Source organism: Miscanthus floridulus, chromosome 2 (assembly GCF_019320115.1).
Source record: "Miscanthus floridulus cultivar M001 chromosome 2, ASM1932011v1, whole genome shotgun sequence".
NCBI classification, from domain to species: domain Eukaryota; kingdom Viridiplantae; phylum Streptophyta; class Magnoliopsida; order Poales; family Poaceae; genus Miscanthus; species Miscanthus floridulus.
The window spans coordinates 132,282,999-132,295,041 of record NC_089581.1 but is presented as its reverse complement, the minus strand read 5'-3'; the positions used below and the strand labels follow the sequence as shown (position 1 = coordinate 132,295,041).

At 41.3% G+C, this 12,043-nt stretch overlaps 1 non-coding gene across 1 annotated transcript; it reads left to right on the top strand.

The window, feature by feature from the left end:
• Positions 1-638: 638 nt before the first annotated feature.
• Positions 639-745, top strand: LOC136541163 (small nucleolar RNA R71). The gene has a single exon (XR_010780256.1). It is a non-coding gene; the product is annotated as a small nucleolar RNA R71 (small nucleolar RNA).
• The last annotated feature ends 11,298 nt before the right edge of the window (positions 746-12,043 follow it).

The following is a 12,043-nucleotide window of genomic DNA, read 5'->3' as shown; positions in this document are numbered from 1 at the left end:
TTCTATCTTTTTATTATAGCTAAGTTTGTCTTTTATGGCAGAAGAAAAACTATCCATTTTAGTATTTATGTTTTCTAGGGTGTTATCATGAAAAGCAAGCTTTTTAGAAATATTCTCATTAATCCTAGCTTGTTAAGATTAAGTCTCTTAAGGATGGTTGCTTGGAATTAAAAGAATTATAATTGTTACCTAGGTACTTACCTTGGTAAGTTGACCGTTGTTGTTGATTCCATCCTTGTCTCTGTTGTTGTGGACCTGAATTGTTACCAATGATGTTTACATCCTCTTGATATTTAGGGAATTCAACCCCCAAATATTCTCCACATATGTTTTGAGCATTGAAAGCATCTTGAATGGCCTCACGATCTCTCTTGTAATTGGCTCGCTATTTGAGCCAATTCAATAGTACGTACATTTTGGTTGACAATGCACACACCTCTTCTGGTACTTCTTCACTCTTATTGCATGATTGGATGTTGCATGATGACTAGCCTTGATTAGAGGCTATCTTCTCCATAAGAGTTTCAGCTTTTCCAAGGGTGAGTGACATAAATGATCCTCCAATTGTGGCATCGAGTTGTTCATGAGCTTTCTGACTTAATCCACAGTAGACACTTTGCATGAGCAACCAATCTTCCATTCCATGGTGAGGACAATCTAAAATATATTCTTGGAATTGTTCCCATGCTTCAAGAATAAGCTCTCCCTTCTATTGTTGGAAGTTGGAAATCTTTCCTCTTAAGCCATTGGTGTTGCCTACTGGGAAGAACTTTTCTAGGAAGGCCTTTGAACACTTTGCCCATGTATTGATGTTGTCTTTATTGGCATAGAACCATTGCTTCACGCTTCCCACTAGTGAGAATGGGAACAAGTGTAGTAGTATAATGTCTTGAGCAACATCCTTGATGATGACTATGCTATAGATCTCCGGAAAATTCTGAAGATGAGCACTAGCATTTTCATGTGCCTTTCCACTGAATGGGTAGCTTGCACCATGTTGACGAGGCTTGGTATGAACTCAAACTCAAGGTTGTTGGTTTTGAGTGTTGGTCCAGTGTGAATGTTCTCGGTGCTCAGAACAGAGAACTCACACAGAGTTTTGTCAGACATAACTTAGAAACTGGTGTTGAGCTTCCTCTTGATTTGGTTGATTTTGATTGGAAGTTATTGGTGAATCACAACTAATTCTGCAATACCCTGTATAGAATATGAACAACAACAAACAAGGGCCAGCCTGCTAAAGCATAGTTGTTATAGTTTTATCAATAAGTATTTATTTGATCAATTCTCTATAGCCATGTGCCCCTCTCCAGCAACGGCGCCAGAAATGCTTGTTGACATTTCTTAGCATCACTCTTTACTCATTTATCATCCCTAGCATGATGCCAGAAATGCATGATTGGTAATTGTTAATGACACTTATGAACTCAGAGAAGATTATATATGTTAAAGTATCCGCAAGCGCACAGATAATGTACCATTGTAGCATTTCACCCGGGAGTATACCGAGTATCATTATTTATATTTTATCCATGGAGGAGCTATGGGATTATTGGCAAAGAGATATTGACAAATATATATACTTATGACAAAACCACTCTTATGGTATGGAAGGGGTAAGTCAAATGATAAATAAATGATAAGTATGAAGCATTGATAATAATTTCAGAGATAGAAATAGAGACTCATAAAATGTAGTATGACTAGGCAGGAGATTTGGTAAGAGTAAAAGATTTCTAAGTCATTCCTTATTTATTAAGTCTTTTGTACACCCAAGTATATACACTCTCATCTATAACATAATTAACTTTGAATCTATACATAAGGAACATTACTATGGAAGATCAAGAACAGAGCTTGTCTCCCTTCACAACCGTGTTCTACTAAGGACTATAAAGGACTCAATGGGAGTGTCACATCCGTGATCTACCACATGACCCTAGAGTGTAGAATGCATCCACTAGGTAAACAATATCTAAGCACCATGCTTACATAATGTCGACCACTTAACCCATGTGCGCCTTGGGCTAAGCACTTTGTGCAACATATGCATAAACTCATTATCAATCACAACTATATCAAGTATATAACTAGAGCAAACTTGGAACATAATAAATAGCAACATAATATTGAAGTAGCACAAAGTCATAAATAAAGAGATACAATGGCTTATACCAGTCTCCAGATGGTAGATCTAGAATCCTTTGCCATAGCCCACACTCTACTTAAACCTTGCTAGTTAGCCTATACTAGAAACTTGAAGAATTAGGAGCTCTATTCTCTTCTCTCTGGAAACCCTAATTTTTTTGTCTAATCTTGACTTATGGCAGCGTGCTCCGAAGGGGGTAGGGGCTGGTTATATAGGCTAGAGCATCAATCCTGAGCCATCGGATCAACCCGACTTGAATAAACAACATAGATGTAATATTTAAGGCGGTGGAGAACTAACATAACAATGGGGGCTAACAGGTGGGACCAGAGGGTTGACTGGCCTGCAGGTGGGGTCGGCCGGCCCCACCTGTCATCCTCTCAGGGTCTGCTTTGATGACGTGGCTTCTGGTGTCCTCTAGAACTTTCTAGAGTAGTTTTTGCTGCGGATAAGCGTAATTAATTCTGACATATAGGTCCACCTTGACTGTTTTCTGAATAAACCCTGTAGAAAATATAGATTCACCAAAACTCGTGGAAATTGTTAGTTTAAACCCCTAAGTCTATATGGGTGATCATATTTATGCCCATATACATGTTTTATTGATGGTTTATGATGGATGGTAACTACCGTCAACACCATAGGAACAAAAAAGATTTTGATAGGACTATTGAGAATGCTTACCTCCAAAATATCGAGACTGGGCCTGTGATACTTCGAGAGGTCAACAAACTAGATGTTATCCTTGGGAAGGGGGATGGGGTAGTAGCAGTGCCTGATTGGAGCAGTCTGGAAGAAGAAATTGGTTTTTTCAAAACTACCTTACTGGCTAGTGTTGAATGTATGCCACTGTCTTGATCCCATGCACATTACTAAAAATGTGTGCGGTAACATGCTTAACACCTTGATGAACATCGGGCGGACAGCGAATGATTCATTAGCCACGCGCCTAGATATGAAACATTTAGGAATTAGGAAGGAGCTGCATCCCAATGGAGCAAGAGGACGACCAGTTCAAACTTTTGGTTAGCATCATGGACCTTGAAGGGGGAAGAAAAGCATGTGTGCTTATTTCTTTCTTCAATGAACTCAAAGTCCCGACGGGCTACTGTGCGAACCCAAAGAGGCTAGTGAACATGATAGAACTCAAGTTCAACTATGGTTGTATGAAGACCCATAACTGTCATGTCGTTATGACTCAGCTGCTCCCTATTGCCCTATATGGTATCCTCCCCCTAAAGGTCGACACCCCAATCATAGAGCTACGCTTGTTCTTCAATGTGACCTCACAAAAGGTTATTCACGTGTCCACGCTGTACTAGCTACAGTGGGACATAGCCAAAACTCTCTATAGGCATGAGATGCATTTCTCATCGACTTACTTTGATATCTCAGTGCATCTACTCGTTCATCTTGTTGACCAAATTAGAGCCCTTGGCCCAATGTAACTGCATCAGAGGCTCCCTTTTGAAAGGTTGATGAAAGTTTTCAGGAGGTATGTTAGGAACAGATTTAGACCAGAAGGAGACATGGTTGAAGGATGGTCAATAAAGGAGGCCATTGAGTTCTAGACATATTATTTGAACATCGATAGGGTTATAGTTCCAGAATCTCATCACAAGGGAAGACTAGGTAGCAAAGGAACGATCGGGGAGAAATCTATCATAGTAGACGACCCCATTTCTTTTAGACAGGCATAGTTCGCTATTCTCCAATAAGCAGAGGATGTGATGCCATACATTGACGAGCATAGGCAATCGCTAAAAACTTTGTATTGGAGCAGGTCACAGGCTTGACTAGATATAAAACATAAGGAGAAATTTATCAACTAGTTGCGACGCCGCTTGATTGGCACAATGTTGGGTAATCAGCTGGATATCTTAGCCAAGAGACCTTCAACAACATTACTTAAGTACCAAGGGTATCATATCAATAGATTTACATTTTACACAAAAAAAAGCAAGATGGAAAGAGCACATACAAAAACAATGGTGTTCGCTTCGATGCTCACAACGAAAACAACAACGTGCAGGCGACGTACTATGGTTTCATAGAGATATGGGAGCTAGACTGGTCAGTTGAAGGCAGCTCTTTTTCGTTGTCAGTGGGTCTGGCTTGAGGAAATCACCACCGACAGAGAAGGGTTTACTACCGTTGATCTTACCAAGACCGCATCAGGAGACTGACCCCTTTGTCCTTGCAAAAGATGTTATGCAAATCTTCTATGCAGGGGACAACAATACAAAAGGAAAGCTAAAAGTAGTCTTGGAAGGGAAAAAATATTGTCGGTGTCAAAGGAGTGACTGGACGAAGAAGACTACAAGGGGCTATCAGAAAATGCCTCCATTCGGGTCGAACGTAACCCTACCTATCCTTGAAGAGGGTGACAAACCTTCTTATGTACGACATGATCACGATGAGGCCCTCATTGTTCCACCCACTATAAATAGTTAGATTATTATTGACTATGTAATCATTATTTAGACATTGTATCAGTAATTCATACTGAATTTCTAATTTATATTTTGTGCGCATCTCTATAATTAAATTATTCACTATGTAATCAAATATCGAGATGATGTTCACCAACACTATTATTTGATAATTATAGACCGTTAATTAATGATCATAGAATTAATTAATAAAGAAATAAATTTTTTGTCTTATTTTACAATAAATTAACTGTGATACAAACAATAAATGAATAAAAGAAAAAACAAAACCAATCCTAAACAAATCACTACTCTAGCGTAGCGGTTTAGGCACCAGACTTCCAACCCCGAGCCTTGGGTTCAAACACCAGGTGAGACAAATTTTTAGATTTTTTAAGAATTAATTAACTCTCCATTCAAAGAATAAAAGAAAAAACAAAACTAATCCTAACCAAAGTACTACTCTAGTGCAGTGGTTAAGGCACCAAACTCCCAACCTCAAGCCTCAGGTTCGAATTCTAGGCACGGGATAATTTTTTTATTTTAGAATTAGTTAACTCTCTGTCTAGATAATAAAAAAAAATAAAACTAATTCTAACGTAATCCCTATTCTAGCGTAGTGGTAATGGCCATAAACTATGAACCCCAAGATCTAGGTTCGAATTCTAGGCGTAGTGGTTAAGATATTTTTTATTTTTTCAAAAAGGCTGTGATGGTAGGCAGCACAGCTGCTGCATGGCAGCATGCTAGGCTGATCACTGTTGGTTTTGGTTTAAGAGTTTTGGTTTAAAAAATGATAGTGATACTAGTCATCACGGTCGGTTTCTAAAACCGGCACTGATGGCAACCTTCACTGTTGGTTTTTAAACCAAAACCGACAGTGATAGGAAGATGCTCCTCATGGGCCACCGGTGCTCCCACTGACCACCATAGCAGGAGCACTTCTCCCACCTACCACGATAGCTTACACTAAAAAAATAAAAAAACCCTACCACAACAGCTAGCACCTATAAAATGCCCCCTGGCCTAGGAGCCTCTCTACGACCAAGTCTAGGTACTTCTGTTGTTTAATTTCCCACCCTCTTGCTACTTATTTCCCACTTTGTTCTCTAGTTAGTAGCTCCACATCTATGGACTCTCTATGGGAGAAAGCCCTCCACATACACATTTCAATATGCTGTAGTCCAGCCAGGACGGTGCACACAAAAGGTACTAGAAGAATGTTTCTAAAGATAGAGCAACACCGAAGCTTAAGGATGCTGCGAGGTTAACAGATCCATCCTATGCGGTGTGCTCTGGACTGTCTGTCAAGAGAGGCATGGGTTCATCGGTGCCAGGCAATAGCCCCCTTCAGTCTTCATAAGGCGTAGCTCGTCAACCATCTCCGGCATCCTCTAGCGCCTATTTGACCTTATCTAGGGTGCTAGAAGAATGTTTCTAAGGTGGTTATATTATAATGTGTTTGTACACTTCGATTGTAACATTAACCTAGATGAAAATAGGTTTTTGTTATCATATATTTAATTTTAGTGTCAGGTCTTTTTTATCGTATATGTAATTTTATTGTAAGGATTTCTGTTATTTTATGTTATATTTCTTTAACCAAAATATATATATTGATGTTTGTCTCTTCAAATGGCAATGCATGTATGGATATTTTACATATATATTGTGTCCTAATAATTAATTATCTAGTATTTTTTGGGTGGACGATGGTGTTTGTACCCATATGAAATTATGCAACTGATACAAACATTTTTAACATTATTTAAGCAGTAAATAAAGATCACATAATCATATTTTTCGTAACTAGTGGCATATATGTTGCATGCATGCAATGCATTTATAGGTGCATGCATGCATGCATGGAAGTACGTAATGTCAGGGATGGTGGTACATCACTGTCTAGTTTCATTACTAAAACTGGTAGTGATGGCCACCATCAGTGTCGGTTTTACTTTCAAACTAGCAGTGATGGGTCTGCCCCCCTATAAAAAGGTACCACCAGGAACATGCACAAACCCACGCATGCATCCTCACTTCATTCTCATTTCTCAGTTTCACGTACTCTCACTTCTCACTCTTTTCACTCTACATGATTTGGTCATGGCTCCTCGGATATTTCATTGGTATATATATGTTCTCCTCTTCCATATTAATTCTAGCTATGTATATGCATCGATCTATATTTATTTAGTTTGCGACATTATACTTGGCACATTTTATATAATGCAATATATATTTCTATTCATCTTTCTTGAATTTTATTAGGTATAATGCAATATATATGTTCCTCTTCCATATTCTAGCTATGTAAATGCATCGATCTATATTTATTTAGTTTACGACATTTCACTTGGCACATTTTATACAATGCAATATTATTTACATTCATAATTCTTGAATTTTATTAGGTATGATGAACAGACCTCCTCCACCACAAGAACCAGGTTTCCACCCTGGCGATGATCCATTCACTCTAGATATTGTCATTCCAGAACACCCTCTTCCAACTATTGTATGAAATATTTTTCAACATCTTATTTTTGGGATGCTAATTAATTAATAATTGTAGTTTAATTTCCATAATAAGTGTTGTTTCATAATATGTATGGACTGGTTCAAATAATATCATTGTTCCATATGTTGTAGATGATATCCCCGGTAGAGCGACTGACAAGCAGCACTTACCTTGCTCATGGTGTCGGACATCGTTAAGAACACGACATCTGATGCAAATGGTCAAACTTGGACAGTGTGAACTAAGCTTCTACATCCCTTTGAGGCTACCATCAGCGCATCAGGAACATATCCGGTGGACAGGAGCACGCATGTTGAGTAGGAGAAGGGCCTGTTCTCTGCCATGCGCCAATGTTTGCAGGCAGTCCAACACATTTGCTATCAGTTGCCTAATTTCTCATACTTCAAGATAGAAGCTTTGCGTGCTGGTGATGTCCCCGTTCTGCAAGTAAGCAAAATCTTGGCGAGCTACAACCATCTGGATGTGTTAAAGTCGACATCACTAATACCTGAGTCGTGGTTATTTATTATTGTTATTATAATAATGATCTCTCATTTTTTTGTTTTGCCCACTTGTAGGTTTGGCTCCATGATAGTATCTATGCTACATGTGGCTTGTTGGCCATTTTAGACCAAGCTACGGAGCAACTCGGGTACGACTGGGACTACTGTACCAGGATCTCGGCCAGCACACTACTGAAGGACGCTAGTTCTGCCTAAGAATTACTAACATGGCCAATGGGCGTTAGTAGGTTACATCTATAGACGACCATGTCTTTGGTCTTTTGAGGCACGAGAGAGTGCACTCATACGGGCATTGACCTTCATCGATAGCTACGGTTACAGAATACGTGACATCAGTTACCATGCTTGGATACAAATGTATGTTGTTGAGCCTCCACCCCCTAATTAGTGTTTGTTTAGGTTTGCAAGGTTTAATTTTAATTGGGCTTGTGTTTGTCATGTAATTCATGTGTTGTTTCTGTATTGGTCTCAAACTTTTTCTCAGGCTTGCACATGCCACGGGTGAAGGAAATACCAAGTTTGGGATTTTTCTGAGATGGTTTGGCACACGTCACCGATTAATTAGAGGTTGAACTAAGCCTACCCCGAAACGATTCAGAATGGTGCCAAACTTTTCTACAGGGTCTCATGTGCCCTAGGGACCAAATTTTTGTCGAGGTGGATGCAAAATTCTAGTGCGTTCAAGATATAATTGGGCCTCTCCTATCCCGTTTAGCACAAAGAAGAATATAATAATAAAGAAAAATGATCATACAAACTTAAGATCTTTTGTGGGGACATAATTTGGGTACGATGCACATGCTTGACAAAAAAACTTCAAGACATTTGGAGATAGGTGGAACATACCTGCTTCACAAACCTATAGAAGTCGTCTCATGAAACAATGACTAAACACCTAGGTTCCCAAGGTTCCTGTGATTCATATGTATTCTGGTGTCGTATTGGTCTCAAACTTTTCTCAGGCTTGCACGTGCCATGAGTGAAGGAAACACCAAGTTTGGGATTTTTCTGAGATGGTTTGGTACTTTCTTCGGTTTAATTGAATTTCCATGCGACATCACAGATTATTTAGAGGTTGAACTGGGTCTACCCCGAGATGATCCGGAATGGTGTCCAAACTTTTTCATAGGGTCTCATGTGCCCTAGGGACCAAATTTTTGTTGAGGTGGATGCAAAATTCTAGTGTGTTCAAGATGTAATTAGGGCCTCTTCTATCCCACTTAGCACAAAGAAAAATATAATAATAAAGAAAATGATAAAAAACCTAAGATCTTGTGTGGGGACACAATTTGGGTGCACATGCTTGCCAAAAAAATTCAAGACATTTGGACATAGGTGGAACATACCAGCTTCACAAACCTCTAGAAGCCGTCTCATGGAACAATGACTAAACACCTAGATTCCTAAGGTTCCTATAGTTCATATGTATTCCAGTGTTGTATTGGTCTCAAACTTTTTCTCATGCTTGCAAGTGCCATGGGTGAAGGAAACACCAAGTTTGAGATTTTTCTAAGATGGTTTGGTACTTTCTCTGATTTAATTGAATTTCCACGCGACGTCACCGATTAATTACAAGTTGAACTGACCCTACCCCGAGAAGATCTGAAATGGTGCCAAACTTTCTCATAGGGTCTCATGTGCCCTAGGGACCAAATTTTTGTCAAGGTGGATGTAAAATTCTACTGTGTTCAAGATGTAATTGGGCCTCTTCTGTCCCGCTTAGCACAAAGAAAAATATAATAATAAAGAAAATGATCAGAAAAACCTAAGATGTTGTATGGGGACATAATTTGGGTGTACATGCTTGCCAAAAAAATTTAAGACATTTGGATATAGGTGTAATAGGAATATAAATGCGTGAATTTATTCATGTTAAAAAAGAAAAAAATTATATATAATCATCACTCTCGGATTCAAGAAACCGGTAGTGATGGGCTAAAACCGACAGATATTTAAAAAAACTTATCAAAAAATTATGGCCAGCCTTGGGTTCAAGCGCAGGTCTCAGGGGTCCAGAGTAGTGTTCCTTAACCGCTGCGGTATGATAGTAGTTGTCGTGTACTTAGTTTATATTAAAAAATAAAACAAAATTAAAAAGATTTGGCCTGCCCAGGGTTCAAACCCAGGTCTCAGCTACAGAGTGTATAGCCTCAACCGTTGTGCTAGGATAGTAATTGCATTAGGATTAGTTTTTTATTTTCTTTAATTTAGTTATAGTGCAATTAGGTGATTCAAAAATAAATCAAAAAGTTTGGCCCGCCTACGCTACACATGGTTCGAACCCGGGGCTCAGGATAAAGAGTGCGGTGCTTTAGTCGTTGCGCTAGTTTTATGAGTTCAAAAGGAACTCAAAACTAATTCTATTTAAAGGCTAAGCGGAATTGGCACTACTGTAGCTCATCACTACCGGTTCTATGCTAGCCCTAGTTGTGATGAGCTAACATCACTATCAGTTTTGCTTGGCCACCGGTAGTGATGCGCCATCACCATATAATCTGAGCACGCTCGGCCGAAAATTTTTGCCTCTTTTGAACGCCTGTGCTGCTCTCTTCCTCCACACCAACGAAGAACTACCTCCACCCACGCCGCCATCTGCTGCCCTTGAGCCCTCCTCTTCCTCCATGCCAATGGCCATGCTTCACCATGCGCCCGGCCCTAGCGAGGAAGCCACCCGACGCTATCCCCTGCCCCGTGGTCCTCCACACTGTGGTGCTCAACACCGCGGGCCTCAACACCTGGGGTCCTGCACGCCAGCATGCCCCATCCCATGGTCCCCATCCCATGGTCATCCACTCCAGCCATCCGATGAACTTAGGAGCATGAGAACAGCGGCTTCTCTACGCTACACGGTGCGCGCCGCCCTCACTACCCCTCCTTTGTTCGATGGAATACCCATGAGGATAACACCCTCCTTCTTCATGTAGCGTGATCTCTTCTCTTAGTCACTAGTAGCAAGGAACATTGTCGCCACCATCCCTGCCATGGCCGACACTGTTAGCCATGCCCGCGCCCTTGTCTTCCTTGACGCGGCCAGAGCACCGCCGCCGCTCGCGCCCTCATCTTCCTCGACCATCCCATGGTACTCCACAACGTAGGCCATGCCCCCACCACCATGGTTGCATCTCCCAAGATCGACTTCCTAAGGAGCACACGGAGAGCTGCTACCATCAGTGATTCCTGATCTTCTGTTAGGTTGATAATAACTATTGTTTTAGGCGGAGCACGACACACTGATCCGGCTTCAGATCAAAAGACCTGAACCCTACAACCTTAGCACCACAACTCCTCTAGTTATCAACCGTGTCACCAATCCAGTTGACCTCACCAAGAAGGCTAATCCCTACCTTTGAAACAAAGAACACAAGCAAGAACTTGAAAGTATGCAGCTCAAAGTATGGGATGATGCCAACTGTTGGTGCAGAATGTGACTAACTAGTAAATATTTGTAGTTTTGTTGTACGTTGTGATTGGAGGTGGCCTAGCACTCAATGACATAGGATTTATACTAGTTTAGGCAACATGCCCTACATCCAGTTGGGGTCGGTCGGTGACTTTATTCCTGAGCCCAGGTGCTCGAAGTTTGCAGTAGGGTTACAAACGGGAAGGAGAAAGATGGGGTGTACAAGAGGTCCGATCGGCTCCAGTCGGAAGGGCCGAGAGTGATAGGAACTTCATTATGAGCTAAGTGTTCAAGCGGATGCTTGAGGTCTGAACCTGGTGGTTCTGTGGTTGTGAGCTATCGATCTAAGGAACTCTGGCCTACTGGAATTGATCCTCCTTATTGGAAGAAGCGCACCCCCTTTTATAGATGAAGGGGATGGCTTTACAAATGAGAGGGTGAGGGTACGTATGCTGCCGAGCCTTGTTGCCCATGCCTACCAAGCCTTGTTGCCCACACCGGTGGGTACAAGATAGTGGTAGGCGCCTACAATACTATTGCTATCACTGTAGAATGTCAGATGCACACGGGAGGTCATGCTGCCTTTTTTAGGGATGGTGGACGTCGGTACCTGCAAATATTGTTTGATGCCTAGAGTCAAGTGAGGAGTCTCACTATGTTCTCCTGGTACAGTAAATCCTGCTGCCCATACCGCTATCGATGTCTAGAGACACGTGGGGCCTTACCGTACGGGAGTCTTAGCGGCCCCTATAATACTGTAGAGGGAGATGTTGGTGCCTACAATACTATTGTGTTAGGGTGGCTGTAGAGTACTGTTTCGTGCAGGGTGTGGTCCCTGGTATAGTGGTTTTGACTTGTGAGCCTTGCCTTACCTTTCTCCGCACGTCTTTTGGTTCCTACTGAACGGGCGTCCTCGGTCGAATGGCTCCAGTAGGCTCTGAGTGCGCCGGTCGGAGAAGAGCGGTGACCAGGGTTCCTATGAGCCCCGGTTGGAGGGACTCAGGGTCAGAGTCGGAA